Here is a 17,865-nt window from a genome sequence, read left to right as displayed (position 1 = left end):
CCTGAAACCCTTGAGAGCTGCCACTCAGCATAGACAGTATGGAGCTAGATGGACCAATGGCCTGGCTGTAAGGCAGATTCCTATGTCCCTTTACTCCAAGTATGGGGAAACTTGGGCCCTCCGGATGTGGTTGTGTTACAGCTCCCATCATGACCAGAGATTATGGGAGTTGTAGTTCAGCAACACCTGGAATGAGAAAAGCTCTCATCTCCACACCTGCTATATTCCCATTGTCCATTTTCACCCTCTTACCCTCTTTAGCCAACTTAAGAAGCAGCGAGTTTGTTAGTTGAAATGCTCCCATTGCCCTGTCATGTCCTCATCCCCATCCCTATTTAAAAGCTCACAAGTAACCCTCAAGGTGAAATCCTGGGACCCAGTGGCAGTCCAAACCATTTTGCTGTCTGGGGCGAAAAACAAGATGGCAGTCTCTCTCTTGTTCGATAGGCAGAATCTGACCAGGCTTTGAATCTTAAATCATAACTGGGCAATGTCTTCCAGCACACTTGAGCTGACTTGGAGAACTCAAGGCAGGCTGTGTGACACACACAAGCTAGTCCTCCCAACACTTTGCTGCTGCTCGCCAACCACCTCTACCCTGCCCTCAGCATCTTCCGCCTGAGGAGGCTGCTGGTCGCTCTCACCCCCAGCCCCCAAAGAGCTGCCTCGTCCAAAAGATGGAGAAGATGAGTAGTAAAGTCACGCTTAAGATGACAGCCATCAGGTAGGTGAAAATCTGGAGCTGGGGGTTGCAGGCACACACCCACATTGGGGAGCGGTGGTGGTTGGGCAGGGTTGTGGTGGCAGTGGTAGCACTAGCCGGGCGGCTTGGCTCACAGTAGCTCTCAATGCTTGGATCTCTCACTGGGCCCAGGTCCAGGGTGTAAACCCTGGGCTGGCAGAAGAAGTACCTGCTCTTGCGCTGCTCCTTCAAGCACAGCTGCCAACCCTACAGGATGATGTGGTTGGGCTCCAGGCACAGCAGGCGCAGGAGGGCCTCATTGACAGGCTGGTCGGAGGGGAGGACAGTAGGGTGGCGGCAGAGTGAGCACTGCAAGCGGTTCTGGGCTGGGGACACCAAGCTGAGAAGAGCCGGGCACTTGATGCAGAAGGAATATTGGCACTAAAGGACCTTGGGGTGCAAAAAGTGTTGTCGTAAGGGTTTCAGCAGATGGGGCATTCAGCCTCCAGCCCCTAGACCTGCTTCTCAGCCATGGGGAAACCCAGTCAACAGCACAGCCTTCTTTGCTACCTAGGAGACTAAAAAACAAGGGCAGGTGGAAACCCAGTGACAGTAATCATACAGCAGCATCAATGCAGTGGAACCTTTGGCCCACGAGAGGGAACGTTTGGCTTGCCATAGGGCTGTGCTTGCTGAGGCTGATGGGAGTTGTAGTTCTTCAACATTGGTGGGGGTGGGAGACAAGTTTCTCAACATCTGGTTTTTACAGCATCAGCAAATGCAAAGAGAGAGGTCCTCCACCGAAGGGAATTTGCAGTATGAAGTTTAAGAGTGGAAGTGAGCCCTTCTCTTGCAAAGCAATTGCTAAGACAAGGGTGGGAAGATAAACATCCACATCAGAACAGCCTGCTGGAACAGGCTAATGGCAATCTATTTTATTTTATTTTCAATGCAAAATTACAACAAAAATTACAAACATTGAATCCAAAATGAAACAGTACAAACAAGGGGGAAAAACCCAAAACACAAGAGAGGGAAAACACACACACACAAAAACAAAAAAACCACCACACATCTACAGATAATACCATATCATCATTCTAATCTAATCATTACTGTCAGGGGACTGCCATCGGAACAGGGAAGGGAAGGAGAGGGGCAGTTAGGTTACAGGGAACCTCCGAAAATCTTGTGAAGCAGTTCCCCTTCCTGTGGTGGGGAAAGCCACACCTCCAGTGGGGAAGAGGGGAAGGGACCAGAGGATGCTGCTGGGAGCCTCAGCACCGCTCCTGGGCAAGCCGGCCAGGAGGGAAGCACGCCTCTTCTGTCACCCACCCTGCGCAGAGGTGTAAAACGCAAAGAAGGAAGGAAAAGGCTGGGGGTGACTAAGCTATTATGTTGGGGGAGGATCCGGAAATGACCACTCCCGGATTCTGCTAGCGATTGAGGCAGACATGAACTTGTGGTTCTACACTGTAAATAGTTTTGCACCAAAATAAAACCTGTAAAAGACAGGTTGGAGTCCTGACTGGTTACTCACAAGCAACCACCATTGCCATCTGATAGCAATCCGGGAGTCATTGCGGTTGCTCAAGTGTAACAGCAGAGAGACACACGATGAGTCACCTCAAAAAGGGAGCTGCAGGCGCCGAGGGAGAGGAGGCGTGGAAAGTAGCAGCCAGAGGAACGTGGAGTTGGAGCCACACGTCATCGAGCTTGTAGTGAGGCTTGAGGAGCGCAGAGTGCAGGACCAGCAGGTCAGAACCACTCCAGTTGGGAGAAAAGTACCATTGCTGGTGAGCAAGTTTGGAGGGAACCCCCAAGAATACCTGGCATTTAAGATTACAGATAGGTAGCCGTGTTGGTCTGCCATAGTCAAAATGAAAAAATTCCTTCCAGTTGCACCTTAAAGACCAACTAAGTTAGTTCTTGGTATGAGCTTTCGTGTGCATGCACACTTCTTCAGATACACTGAAACAGAAGTTGCCAGCTCCTTCTATATAGTGAGAAGGTGGGGAGGGGTATTACTCAGAAGGGTGGTGGGAATGGGAGATTGGCAGATAGCTGAGATGAGCCTGTTGACGACTCTTAACGACTGCAATAGGTCTTACAGGAAAAGGCAAGGGGTGAGAAGGTGAAAAATGGCTTAGTCATGTATAATGAGATAAGAATCCAATGTCTTTGTTCAGACCAGGTCTCTCCGTGGTTTTAAGTTTGGTAATGAGTTGCAATTCAGCAGCTTCTCTTTCCAGTCTATTTCTGAAATTCCTTTGTAGTAAAACAGCTACTTTGAGATCTTGTATAGAATGTCCTGGGAGATTGATGTGAGGGGAACCTGAGCTTGCAGGGTTGAGCAGCTCGGAGTGTACGCCCTGCCTACTGTTGGGAGGGGGGAGACTCTGCGTCATTTCCGAGTCTCTCAAGTCTTTGTTCTGACTCTCTACTTTCGCTTTTGAGGAGAGTGGACGTGTTTTCACGATGCTGTTCAACAATGGATAGTCTGCTGTAAATAAAACTGCTTTTAGCTGCTAAGATCCTGAGTGGACTTTATTTGAGCACACTGAAGCAAGCACTGGAGTTTTTGAAGCTTTCTCTTACCGCTGCTGATCTCTGCGTTTTGCTCAGAGCATCGGAATGTGGCCTTTGAAGTCCGAGGCCTGGCCAGGAGATGCACAGCCGAAGCGGGCTGGACGCCAAGATTTATCTGAGCAATAAATCAATCACCTTTAACAGGTTATGGACGTTAGTTACCGCAATTAGAGAAAGCTTTGAAGTGCTGTGTGTAAAGGCTGTGAAAGTTGAGAAGCTGCTGTTTTTGCTGCCGGAGGAAAAAGTCCTGCGTTGAGGCTCTGCCTGGGAGAACGCAGGGAGGCTGACTGCAAGCTGTGTGCTGCAAAGGGACGCCGGAAGCCTATCCTCGGAGCCTGTTGGTACATGTGAGTACTCCAAAGCCCCAAGGGGGGACCGGGGGAGGAGATGGCAGAACTCCAGGAGAGTTTCAACGTCCCCTTTGAAAGATTAAATCAGCAAAATTGGGAGGACTGGTCAAGAAGAGCACGGGCGTGGCTCACAGGGAAAGGCCTGTGGAGCTGTGTTCAACGTGAACCTACCCCAGCAGCTGCTGGTGCTGATGAAGCAGCCAGAGTACAGGCAGCTACAGCACAGAGAAGGGACCAGAGGACTTATGGGCTTTTAATCCTTGCCCTGGACTCATCCCAGCTCCCTCATGTTGATGGTTTGACCACTGCGAAAGCCGTCTGGGACGCTTTGGAGCGTGTCCACCAGAGAACGACGGCTGGGGCCAAAATCCATACTACTAGGAGCCTTTTTGAGTTGAAGCTTCAGCCAGGGGGGTCAATGCAGGAGCATATAACCCAAATGCTGGCAGCGTTCAACAGGCTCTGGCAGTTACAGGTCCCTCTCTCTGAGGAGCTCAAAGTGTACATTCTTTTGAGCTCATTGGACAGGAGCTATGAGACGTTGTGTCTGACCTTGGAAGCGATGCCGGCTGACCAATTAAATCTGGATTACGTCGCGGGCCGTCTCTGCGATGAAGAATCACGCAGACAGAGAGCTGGGGGGAAAGCTCCAGGCCCAGGCTGTGCTCCCAGGAGTGGGGGTGCAGGGAATGCAGGAAGGGCCGGAGGGGAGACAGTGAGAGCTTTTGCTACGCACCGCTGTTATCGCTGTGGCTCCCCCTCCCATCTGGTGAGAGAATGTCCAGTGGAGGCACAGGAACAGCCGAAGGCCGTCTCCCGTAGCAACCAGATAAAGGGCTCTTCTTCAAAGCGTGGGAAAGGCAAGCCGAAGGCAGCTGGCAGAGACACTGAACATAAACATTTGGCAGCATCTATGGCTACAGTCAAGGGTTGTCAACAGGATGCTGTGCTGACTTTTGTCATAGACAGTGGAGCTTCCCATCATCTCGTGCCATCTGCAGGAGTCCTGGAGAACTGCACCTCTGTAACTTCTGGGAAGACTGTCTGTTTAGCAGATGGGACTCGACACCCACTCACGCAGACTGGCTCACTGTTTTGTTCTTTCTTACAGGATTCAATCCAGGCTTTTGTTGTTCCAGGACTGTCTTGCGCATTGCTGTCTGTCAGCGCACTTCTTGCTGAGAACTACAGAGTGTGTTTTGAAGACAATAAGTGCTCTATTTCTAAGAATGGACAGCACCTAGTCAGTGTTGAATGTAAAGACAGGTTGTTTGTATTGAATGCTTCTTTTGCAGGTCCAGGTGACACGGAGGAGGCTCAAGCACAGTGTGCCAACGTTCCAGTTCATGATGAGTGTGCTCACCTCTGGCACAGACGCATGGCACACATGTCCTGGGGGTCAGTGAAAAAGATCCCAGAGTGTACGCAAGGGTGCAAAATGAAATCATGTGCTAAGTTTCTAGATTGCAGAGCTTGCAAGTCCGCAAAGGTGAAAACGTGCACATACCCTAGGTCTGAGAGGGTGACCACTAGGGTTTTTCAGTTAATTCATGTAGATTTGTCTGGTCCGATGTCTGTGACCAGTATGGGAGGAGCCAAATATGCGCTGGTTCTGATTGATGACCATACGCGCAACTCCTGGACCTTCACGATCCGACACAAAAGTGAAGCTGCACCGCTAATCAAAGACTGGATTGCGGCTGTGGAACTGCAGTTTTCCACACGGGTGCAAAACTTTCAGAGCGATCGCGGTGGGGAGTTCACCGGGTCTGCACTGCAAAGTTTCTTCCACAAAAAGGGGATTCAACACAGATTGTCCTCTCCGCACAGTCCCCAACAGAATGGGATTGCGGAAAGACGGAACAGGACTCTAGGGGAGATGTCCGCAGCTCTTTTGTTTGATGCCGGGCTCCCACAGCGCTTTTGGGGGGAGGCTTGGCGAACGGCCAACTTTATTCTGAACAGGTCGTTCAATTCAGTGGTAGGTGACACCCCGTACTTTTTGCTGCATGGAAAGAAACCGAAAGTACACTACTTCCGTGTTTTCGGATGTGAGGCGTGGGTTCTCATACCAAAGGCCAAACGCAAGAAAGGTGAACCCAAGTCCCAAAAGATGGTTTTTTGTGGGTATGAGCCAGGAACCAAGGGGTGGAGGTTTGCGTATCCGTCAGGGAATCAGTCCAGGATTCTGCTCAGCAACAGTGCTGAATTCTGTGAGCAGAGTGGCTGGGCAAGGATACATGGGAACCCTGACATTCTGTCAGAGAGTCTGCTTGACTCTGCTGCTGATGAAGAAGAGGAAGAGGTTGAACCTGCTACTGTGGCTCAGAGTCCAGACCCAGTGCAGGCAGAGGGGAGAACTTCTCCCAAGGCTGTGAAGATTGAGCAACGCAGTGCTCCATCTTCCCCCACAGGTTCGGCTGAGAAGTCCAGAAGGCGCAGTAAGTCAGAGGGGGAGCTCTCTGATGCCAAGGACGTTCTGGCTGGCCCTAGTGGGTCAGAGGGGGTTCCTGAAGTAGTGCTGCGTCGATCAGCTCGGACGACCAAGGGGAAACCTCCTGATAGGTTTGCCGTCACTAGTGTGTGGGTCGGAATGGCACAGTGTGAACCCGAGAGTTTTGAGGATGTTCAGAAACTGCCTCAGGAAGAAGCCAGAAAATGGCATGAGGCGATGCAGAAGGAAATGAACTCAATGGAGTCTTTAGGTGTGTTCTCCCTCACGAAGTTGCCGGTGGGCAAAAAGGCAGTGGGTAGCCGCTGGGTTTACCGTCTTAAGCCCACAGCGACAGGAGAACCGCAGTATAAGGCCAGATTAGTGGCGAGAGGATTCACGCAGCGCAGGGGATTGCATTATACGGAAGTTTATGCTCCCACCTGTAGGAGTGAATCTCTACGTTTGCTCTTGGCCATCGCTGCACAAAGAGGGTTGCTGGTGCATCACTTTGATGTAGACGTTGCTTACTTGAACTCAGACCTCCAGGAGGATCTGTACATGCTTCCTCCTCCAGGGTTTGAGGGCATTGAGCAAGGTACTGTGTGGAAACTTCACAAGTCAATTTACGGCTTGAAGCAGTCGGCCAGGAATTGGAACTTGTGCCTGAATGAAGCTTTGGAGAAGCTAGGTTTCAGGAAGAGTCTTGCTGACAGTTGCCTGTTCCTAAGAGGGTCAGGAGACTCACAGGAACTGGTTTTGTTTTATGTTGATGACATCATCCACATTGGAAAGGCAGACAAACAGGTGCAGAAGTTTGCCAAAGAGCTTGGGAAACAATTTCAGCTCAAGAACCTGGGTGCAGTAAAGATCTACCTAGGCGTCCAGATAGCGAGAACTGAGGATGGTAGCTTCTTGCTCAGTCAGAAAGGCAAGATTGAGCAGTTGCTTGAGAAGTTCAGAATGTCCGATTGTGCAGGAGTTCGGACACCCATGGAGACGAACTTCGTGAAAGAGAGCCAGCAAGCAGAAAGTGCAGAGTTCGAGAATGCTGAGCTCTTTCAGTCAGCTCTAGGTAGTCTGTTGTATCTATCCCAATGGAGCAGACCAGACATTGCCTTTGCTACCAACCTGCTAAGTAGGGAAGCGTCAAAGCCCAGTGTGAGTGCTTGGCACGGTATCAAGCGGGTACTGCGCTACCTGCAGCATACCAAAGACTTCTGTCTTAAGCTGCCAGCTGAAGGTGAGGCGAAGCTCACATGCTATGCGGACAGTGACTGGGCGAATTTGCAGGACCGCAAGTCTGTGTCTAGGTTGGTGGTAAAGTTTGGGAAGTCACTAATTGGGTGGAAGTCCCGGAAGCAAAGTCTCATTGCGCTGTCTTCTACTGAGGCTGAATTCAGTGCACTGTCAGATTTGTGCCGGGAACTAGAGTTCTATAGATGCTTGGTGCAAGAGATCTATGGAGATTGTAGCTTGCCCATCACGGTTTGGGAAGACAATCAACCTTGTTTGAAATTGGCTGAATCTGCGCAATTTAAGGCCAGAACCAAGCATCTGGACATACGTTTCCAAAATGTGTGTCAGAGTGTTCAGTCAGGTTTGATACGGCTGAAGTATTGTGCCAGTCACAATAACTTGGCCGATGGCTTTGCCAAACCTTTAAGCTTCCAGCGTCATGGGGAGTTTTGTGGTGGTTTGGAGTTGGGGGTAAGTTCTGTACATACTTTCCCCACAGTAGCGCAGGACGAGAGGGGGTGTGAGGGGAACCTGAGCTTGCAGGGTTGAGCAGCTCGGAGTGTACGCCCTGCCTACTGTTGGGAGGGGGGAGACTCTGCGTCATTTCCGAGTCTCTCAAGTCTTTGTTCTGACTCTCTACTTTCGCTTTTGAGGAGAGTGGACGTGTTTTCACGATGCTGTTCGACAATGGATAGTCTGCTGTAAATAAAACTGCTTTTAGCTGCTAAGATCCTGAGTGGACTTTATTTGAGCACACTGCAGCAAGCACTGGAGTTTTTGAAGCTTTCTCTTACCGCTGCTGATCTCTGCGTTTTGCTCAGAGCATCGGAATGTGGCCTTTGAAGTCCGAGGCCTGGCCAGGAGCTGCACAGCCGAAGCGGGCTGGACGCCAAGATTTATCTGAGCAATAAATCAATCACCTTTAACAATTGAAGTGTTCTCCTACTGGTTTCTCTGTTTTGTGATTCTTGATGTCAGATTTATGTCCGTTTATTCTTTGGCGTAAGGTTTGGCCTGTTTGTCCAATATAGAGAGCTGAAGGACACTGTTGGCATTTGATGGCATACACAATGTTAGACGATAAGCAATTAAATAGTCCCGAGATGGTATGTGTGATGTTGTTGGGGCCAGTAATGGTGTTGTCCGGGTGTATGTGGCAGCAAAGTTGGCATCTGGGTTTATTGCAGGCTCTGGTGCCAGTGTCCGTGTTAAGTCTGGTTGTAGTATTATTGTGGGTTAGGAGTTGTTTAAGATTGGGTGGCTGTCTGTAGGCAATGAAAGGTCTTCCTCCCAGAGCTTGAGAAAGAGAACTGTCATTGTCCAGGAGAGGTTGTAGATCTCTGATGATGCGTTGTACTGTTTTAACTTGGGAGCTGTATGTGATGACTAGAGGTGTTCTGTTATTTTCTTTTTTGGGTCTGTCTTGCAGCAAGTTCTCTCTGGGTATCAGTCTGGCTCTGTTGATCTGTTGTCTAACTTCATCTGCTGGGTATTTTAGTTCTGAAAAGGTTTGCTGTAGATCTCTTAGGTGAGAGTCTCTGTCTGTAGAATTGGAACAGATGCGGCTGTAACGTAGACACAAAGCCTAATAAAGAGCAGAAGCCTGAGCCTGAGCCTGAGCCTGAGCCTGAGCCTGAGCCTGAGCCTGAGCCTGAGCCTGAGCCTGAGCCTGAGCCTGAAACAGTGCTTGATACAGTGCCAGAGCCTGAAACAGAACCAGAGCCACAGCTACAGCCATAGTGCCACAGCCTGAGTCTGCAACAGTGTTTGATACAGCGCCAGAGCCTGAAACAGAGACACAGCCTGAAACAGAACCTGAGCCTGGTTATTAGCATGGCAATTAAAGAAGAGAGAGGCCTATCACACTTCTAAATAACGATTATAAATTATGTGCAAATATTTTAACCGAAAGATCAAAAAAAAGGCTTCCAGATGATGATACACAATGACCAAGCTGGCTTTTTGCCCGGGAAGCACATTTATAGCAACACTAGAAACATTATAAACTTATTAGCGTATTTAGACTTAAGAATAGAAAAGAAGGCAGTCTTAATGGCTATAGATGCAGAAAAAGCTTTCGACAGGGTATCCTGGAAATTTATGAAAGGTCTATTACACCATATGGATTTTGGTATACAGTATATAAAAGGGATTGAAGCAATATAATCAAAACAAAAAGCTAAAATCATAATCAATGGAAATTTATCACAGGAGTGTGAAATCAGTAAAGGTCAGACAAGGATAGTGAAACGGAAGAGAAAGTTCCGACGCCATTAAGGAACTTTAAGCGTAGTAAAACTGACAGTCAAGGAACTTAAAAACAAGCGCATTTGGGCAGTTTTAACTGAGTTAACTTATTTTTTGCCTGCATTTGTTTTATGGGGTCCTGGATACAAAATACTAAGGTACGCTAATATACTGAATTATTTCTTCACAATTGTTCCCCCCCCCTCTATTTTGGAAACTACGCCATATTAAAATGCTGACGATTTGAGGACATCTAGTGGAAGGAACAAAACACTACAACTTGTTTTCTTCTTCTTTTCCTCCCTTACTTTGCGTATCCTTTTATGAACTTAAAGTACTTAAAGAACTGTCATTGTCCAGGAGAGGTTGTAGATCTCTGATGATGCGTTGTACTGTTTTAACTTGGGAGCTGTATGTGATGACTAGAGGTGTTCTGTTATTTTCTTTTTTGGGTCTGTCTTGCAGCAAGTTCTCTCTGGGTATCAGTCTGGCTCTGTTGATCTGTTGTCTAACTTCATCTGCTGGGTATTTTAGTTCTGAAAAGGTTTGCTGTAGATCTCTTAGGTGAGAGTCTCTGTCTGTAGAATTGGAACAGATGCGGCTGTAACGTAGACACAAAGCCTAATAAAGAGCAGAAGCCTGAGCCTGAGCCTGAGCCTGAGCCTGAGCCTGAGCATGAAACAGTGCTTGATACAGTGCCAGAGCCTGAAACAGAACCAGAGCCACAGCTACAGCCATAGTGCCACAGCCTGAGTCTGCAACAGTGTTTGATACAGCGCCAGAGCTTGAAACAGAGACACAGCCTGAAACAGAACCTGAGCCTGGTTATTAGCATGGCAATTAAAGAAGAGAGAGGCCTATCACACTTCTAAATAACGATTATAAATTATGTGCAAATATTTTAACCGAAAGATCAAAAAAAGGCTTCCAGATGATGATACACAATGACCAAGCTGGCCTTTTGCCCGGGAAGCACATTTATAGCAACACTAGAAACATTATAAACTTATTAGCGTATTTAGACTTAAGAATAGAAAAGAAGGCAGTCTTAATGGCTATAGATGCAGAAAAAGCTTTCAACAGGGTATCCTGGAAATTTATGAAAGGTCTATTACACCATATGGATTTTGGTATACAGTATATAAAAGGGATTGAAGCAATATAATCAAAACAAAAAGCTAAAATCATAATCAATGGAAATTTATCACAGGAGTGTGAAATCAGTAAAGGTCAGACAAGGATAGTGAAACGGAAGAGAAAGTTCCGACGCCATTAAGGAACTTTAAGCGTAGTAAAACTGACAGTCAAGGAACTTAAAAACAAGCGCATTTGGGCAGTTTTAACTGAGTTAACTTATTTTTTGCCTGCATTTGTTTTATGGGGTCCTGGATACAAAATACTAAGGTACGCTAATATACTGAATTATTTCTTCACAATTGTACCCCCCCCCCTCTATTTTGGAAACTACGCCATATTAAAATGCTGACGATTTGAGGACATCTAGTGGAAGGAACAAAACACTACAACTTGTTTTCTTCTTTTTTTCCTCCCTTACTTTGCGTATCCTTTTATGAACTTAAAGTACTTAAAGAACAGACATTGGAAATTAGAATATAAATAGTAATTGAAGGGCGTCTTCAACCACTGGTGAAATTGATTTTGGAACATATCTCTTTTGTTCCTCTTTTCAAGTTTGGAGACATATATTCCCTTCCCGACTCTAAGGTTAAATAAATAAGAAAAGTGGACAGAAATTGGAATTAATAACAAGGTTTTGGATGGCTTGTCTCTTTCATCCTTGAAGACGTCTTTGTTTGCCCCTTTGCTATTTGTTTTTCTTTTCTTTTCGGATACATCTTGGAATTCTTTGATTTTGGGAAAAATTGGACTTAAATGGAAGAAGAAAACTAACTGGATTAGCCTGATTGGAGGCAAGAAGAGGAATTGACCCTGTTTTGGATTATTGGCTGAACATACATTGGATTAGCCTGATTGGAGGCAAGAAGAGGAATTGACATTGCTTTGACTATATATGACATTCTGGGGACAAATCGGTGCTATACTGTGGTTTTTGGTGCCATATTAGTGATTCTGTTAAGTTACTGAAATTGTAAATTCATAAAAACTCTAGGGTCGGCAGGGTGTATTGGGTCAATTAGAGAAAAATGTCGAATCTACCAAAGAGGGCTGATGGGGGGACACCAGCAAACAGAAAAGGGTCCAAACAAGAAACAGATTTCAAAGCTGATATATTAAAAATGTTCGCAGAAATTAAACAAAGTGAAAAGAATTTAGAATCTAAATTGGAGCAAGTAGATAACAAAATTGGAAAAATGGACAAAAAAATGGATGAAACAGTCAATGAACTGAAAGGACAAATAAAAGAAGTGTTCAGGAGAACGCAATCGGTTGAAGAAGGATTGAAAAAGACGAGACTTGAGATGAAAGATGTGAAACGGGAAGAGGACAGGATTAAGATGGAGATGGTGGAATTGAGTAAAGCGCAAGAAGAAATGAAAGATGTAATAGCCATGAATGAACTGCGGCAGAGGGAAGTTAATCTGAGACTCAGAGCGGTGCCAGAATTACAAGGAGAAAATATTAAAGAGAAATTGATAACAGAATTAGCCCAATGGATGGAGATACCAAAAGAAGAAATGGCAAGAACAATACAATCTGCATTCAGAATGCGTATAAAAACAACTAGAGCAAAAAAAATTGTAGGAGATTGCCTGATTACATTTAAAGATAGAGAAATGAGAAATATGATCCTTCAAAAAAACAGAGAAAAGAGATTAAGTATCGACGGGAACTTCATAATAATTTTTAAAGACGTTCCAATTAGATTATTTAAACGAAGAGACCCATATAAAGCATTAGTACAGACGCTGAAGAAAAACAACATTGAATTTAGATGGGAGTTCCCGGAAGGAATTTCATTCATTTACAGAAGCAAGAGGCACAGATTGACAAGTCCAGAGGAAACTGGAAAATTCCTAAGGAAATCTAAAGAACTGAGATCAGAAAAAGAAGAGGATAAAGGAGAAGAGGCAGCAGGAGGAGCAGAGTTAGAAGAAGAAAAGGGAAAGACATCAGAAGAAGAAGAAGAAGCCAAATTATAAAAAGACAAGTAAATTTATTTAAATCTAGGTCATCATGGCGCTAAAAATTTGGAGCTGGAACATTAACGGAATGAATGAGAAAAAAAAGAGGAACAGAATTGAAGAAATATTAAAAAAACAAAATCTGGATATCATTTGTCTACAAGAAACACATGTGGCAAGAAGACACAAAAAAATATTGACCAATAAAAGACTAGGGAATGAGTTTATATCTTCAGACAAAGACAAAAGAAGAGGAGTGGTCATCTATATTACAAATCAAATTGAAGCTCAACAAATCTTTAAAGATGAAGAAGGAAGGATAATTGTGGTTCGAATTAAATGGCAAGGAGAAAATTTGATTATTGTCGGGATCTACACACCTAATGGTAACAAGACTGAGTTCTACAAAACTTTGGAAGAGAATCTATTTGAACATTTGCATCAGAAAATCATAATAATGGGTGATATGAACGGAGTGGTGTCACTGGAAATGGATAGACTTAGAGATGGAGGAAGCAAAGAAGGGAAGCTACCAAAATCCTTTTTTTTCCGTTGGTTAAAAACTGTAATTTGATAGACATTTGGAGACTCAGACACCCATTGGAAAAAAATTCACTTACTACTCCGAACCGAACCAGTCAATGTCCAGAATCGATCATATTTGGATCTCGAACGAATTGACTCCAAGAACCCTTCGGATAGAAATTCAACCGAAAGTGATCTCTGATCATAACCCAATAAAAATGGAACTACAGTGGTACCCCGCAAGACGAATGCATCGCAAGACGGAAAACCCGCAAGACGAAAGGGTTTTCTGTTTTGGAGACGCTTCGCAAGACGAATTTCCCTATGGGCTTGCTTCGCAAGACGAAAGCCCATAGGGAAATCTCCGGGGGCCTGTTTTAAATTGCTGGCGGTCGGGAGCAAAGACTTTCGCCCACAGCCGGCCTTCAGAAGAGGTCCTGGACCTCTTCTGAAGGCCGGCGGGGGGCAAAAGTCTTTGCTCCCCCCCGCCTGCCTTCCCGGGACAGCAGAGACTTCTCCGCTGCCCCGGGCGATCTTAAAATGCTGGCGGGCGGGAGCGAAGCGTTCGCTGCCGACCCCCAGAATTTTAAAATCTCCCCGGGACAGCAGAGAAGTCTCCGCTGCCCCGGGCGATCTTAAAATGCTGGCGGGCGGGAGCGAAGCGTTCGCTGCCGACCCCCAGCATTTTAAAATCTCCCCGGGACAGCAGAGAAGTCTCCGCTGCCCCGGGCGATCTTAAAATGCTGGCGGGCGGGAGCGAAGACTTCTCTGCTGTCCAGGGGAGATTTTAAAATGCTGGGGGTCAGCAGCGAACGCTTCGCTCCCGCCTGCCAGCATTTTTAAATCACCCCGGGACAGCAGGGGCTTTTAAAATGCTGGTGGTCGGCAGCAAAGCCCTCCTGTCCCCGGAGCTTGCGGGGCGGGAGGTGGGAAGAAGGGCTTTTCTTCCCACCGCCAGCCTTCAGAACAGCCTTCTGAAGGCTGGCAGTGGGAAGAAAAGCCCTTGTCCCCCCCCCAGCCTTCAGAAGAGGTCGGGGGACAGACTATCCCCGGACCTGGTCTGAAGGCGGTTTCCCTAAGAACGCATTAATTGATTTTCAATGCATTCCTATGGGAAACCGTGCTTCGCAAGACGAAAAACTCGCAAGAAGAAAAAACTTGCGGAACGAATTAATTTCGTCTTGCGAGGCACCACTGTAAAAGGTTTTGAAGAAAGAACCTTCAGATGGAGAATGAAAGACTATCTTCTAGATGATCAATAAATTATTGAAAAAGCACAAAAGAGGTTGACGGAATATTTCATGGATAATTGGAATAAAGGTACAAAGACAAAAGTGGTCTGGGATGCAAGCAAAGCAGTGATGAGAGGATTCTTTATTCAACAGAATTCTATAAAAAATAAAAGTAGAGAAAAAGGAAAAAAAGAGATCCTGAAGCAAATAATGGACAATGAACAGAAATTAGTCAATAAGCCAAACAATAAGAAAATAAAAGAAAACATAAAAATCTTACAAGCTCAGTTTGCAATGATAATAAACAGAGAAGTTGAATGGAATATTAAAAAAATGAGACAAAGGACATTTGAATTTGCAAACAAATCAGGAAAATGGCTTGCATGGCAAATCAAAAAAAGAAAGGAACAAAACACAATAAACAAAATTATAGTGGAGGGAGAAGAGACAACTAATCCAAAGGAAATTAGAAAGGGTTTCTTGGAATATTACAGAGGACTATACAAAAATAAAGAGAAAAACAACTTGAGGAAAATAGAAAGATTTTTAAAGGGAAAAAAGGTGCAGACGATCCCGACAGATAAAAAAGAAAGACTTAATACCCCAATAGAAATAGAAGAGATAAAAGAAGTAATAAAAGATCTAAAAAGGGGGAAAGCTCCTGGCCCAGATGGATTCACCGCAAGATACTACAAGGAAATGAAATCTATATTGATGACACCACTGAAAGTAGTAATGAACAACATCTGAAAAGAAAGAGATATACCAGAAACATGGAAGGAAGCATATATTACATTAATCCCAAAACAAGATTCAGATTTATCACAAGTTAAAAACTATAGGCCGATCTCACTATTAAATACAGACTATAAAATCTTCGCAGGAATTCTTGCGAAAAGAATGAAAAATGTATTGTTAGAAATTATCCATAGGGATCAAGCGGGTTTCTTACCAGGCAGGCAGATGAAAGATAATATAAGGAATATAATAAATATTGTGGAATATCTGTCTGCCAGGAATGATAAACAAGCAATAATGATGTTTATAGACGCTGAGAAGGCCTTTGATAATATAACATGGGATTTTATGTTAAAGAATTTGGAATATATGGAGGTTGGCAAAGAATTCTTCAACGGAATTTATACAGAGCAAAAAGCAAAACTGGTTATAAATAATGTAGTCACAGAAGAAATAAAGATAGCAAAAGGAACAAGACAAGGATGCCCACTATTTCTATTATTATTTATAACGGTGTTAGAAGTCCTTCTGAATTCAATAAGACAAAATGAGAAAATAAAAGGAATAACAATCGGTCAAAACGAATACAAAGTTAAAGCATTTGCAGATGACCTGGTAATAACGATAGAAGAACCAACGAGTACAGCAAAAGAAGTATTGGAGGAAATTGAACAATTTGGGAAAGTGGCAGGATTCAAATTAAATAAGAAAAAAACCGAAAATGATTGTGAAGAACATGGATCAAAGTGTAACTGAAGTAATGCAACAACAAACAGAGATAGAGGTGGTTAAAAAGGTGAAATATTTAGGAATATGGGTAACCCCCAAAAATATTGATTTATATAAGAATAATTATGAACCAGTGTGGAATGGAATAAGAAAGGACCTAGAGGTGTGGGGAAGGATGAAGTTGTCATTTTGGGGCAGGATATCTACAATTAAGATGAATGTGCTCCCAAGGATGTTATTTTTATTTCAGACTATCCCTGTAATTAAAGGAAATAAGATTTTCAAAGATTGGCAAAGAGCAATTTCAAAATATATCTGGCAGGGCAAAAAGCCGAGAATTCAGTTTAAGTTATTAACAGATGCGAAAAAAAGAGGAGGCTTTGCCCTGCCGGATTTGAAATTATATTATGAGGCATCTTGCCTTTGCTGGTTGAAAGATTGGATAAAACTAGAAAACAAAGAATTGTTAGACCTGGAAGAAGAGTTTGGATTTGATATCCCGCTTTATCACTACCCTAAGGAGTCTCAAAGCGGCTAAACATCTCCTTTCCCTTCCTCCCCCACAGCAAACACTCTGTGAGGTGAGTGGGGCTGAGAGACTTCAAAGAAGCGTGACTAGCCCAAGGTCACCCAGCAGCTGCATGTGGAGGAGCGGGGACGCGAACCCGGTTCACCAGATTGCAAGACTACCGCTCTTAACCACTACACCACACTGGCTGGGTTTGACAACAGATTTGGGTGGCATGCGTATTTATGGCATGAGAAAAAGAAAGTCCATAAAGGTTTTGAGAGCCACATCTTCAGAGGTCCTTTGATTTTTTTTTTTTTATTTATTAGATTTATTGCATTAGCCGTGTGGCCATAGCATAATATACATTGAAATAACAACATAAAATAGGGGTGGGGAGGTAAAGGTAATTATCGTCCTGGGCGGTTACTTGAAGAAAGAAAAAGAGAGAGGGGGGGGAAACTGCTGAGGCTGGAGGAGGACCGTTAAAGGGTCCTTCAGCTCCTCAGATATGTCCTAACTCGATTGTCCTTGTACAATAAGGCTACTTGGAACTTCGTTCGGTCGTGCGGCGTATCGACTACAGCTGTGGTGATAAGGAAGAAGTTAGTGCCGCTTTCCTCTTCATCACACTAAGCAGAAAGTTAGCTGTCATCTCGGTAATCCAACAATCAGAATCCTGCAAAAGGAGGGACACTATCCAAGGCTGAATTGGGAGATGAAGCTTATTCACGAGGGGAGTTAAAAACCGAGATCTTTCATCTGTCCAGTTGGGACAGAAGAGCATTACATGTTCCATAGTCTCCAGGGTCATGTCATTACAGGTGCATGTTCTATTTGCGATGGGAACTCTGGAATAACGACCCGACAGAACTGCTGTAGGAAAACAGTTGAGACGGGCACAGGTAAAGGCCCTACGCTTAGCCTCCGAAGAAATTGTGAAGCAGTATAGAGGGATCCCTTCAGGGGGTGGAATAGCTAGGGCTAGGCCAGAACACGGTCCTCTTGCATAGGAAGCTGTGTTAGAGAAGTCAAGTTGCTGTAGTTTCTTTTTGATTAGAGGTAGGGCCGCCGGGCTGATACACTCTAAGTTAAGAACAGTTTTACAAGATGGCGACGAGAGGTAGTAACCTAGTTAACTTCGCCTGTCCTTAGATTAAGTTTTAAGTAGTTTTAAGTAGTTATTTTAACCCCCTCTGGGCTTTTATTGTTTTTATCGCTTTAGGCTAAGTTTTAAGTAGTTCTAAGTAGTGTTTTTTTTTACTCCTCTGGGCTTTTATTGTTTTATTGTTTTATCACCTGCTTCGTGCCTTGCTGCCTTGCCGCACCCCCCCCCCCCGCTGTGCATTTAGTGCTGTGGAGCTGAGTAATCTTCTGAAACGAGTGAGTGGGGAAGGGAAGGGAAGAGGTCTGGCTTGACTTCCCTGCCGTGAAGGGGCCCCCCGTCACTGGAAAGGAAAAACAAGGTGGGTGATCGGAAACACCGAAAAA

General features: G+C 45.0%; 1 pseudogene across 1 annotated transcript; it reads right to left on the bottom strand.

Annotated features, from left to right (window-relative positions):
* Nucleotides 1–640: 640 nt before the first annotated feature.
* LOC309523362 (E3 ubiquitin-protein ligase RNF183 pseudogene) lies at nt 641–1,215 on the bottom strand (annotated as a pseudogene). The gene has a single exon. The product of its transcript is annotated as an E3 ubiquitin-protein ligase RNF183 pseudogene (transcript).
* Between the last annotated feature and the right edge of the window lie 16,650 nt (nt 1,216–17,865).

Source organism: Podarcis vaucheri (genome assembly GCF_965113315.1).
Source record: "Podarcis vaucheri genome assembly, chromosome: W".
NCBI lineage: Eukaryota > Metazoa > Chordata > Lepidosauria > Squamata > Lacertidae > Podarcis > Podarcis vaucheri.
Note: the sequence above shows the minus strand (reverse complement) of the source record. Positions and strands in the feature narration are given on the sequence as shown.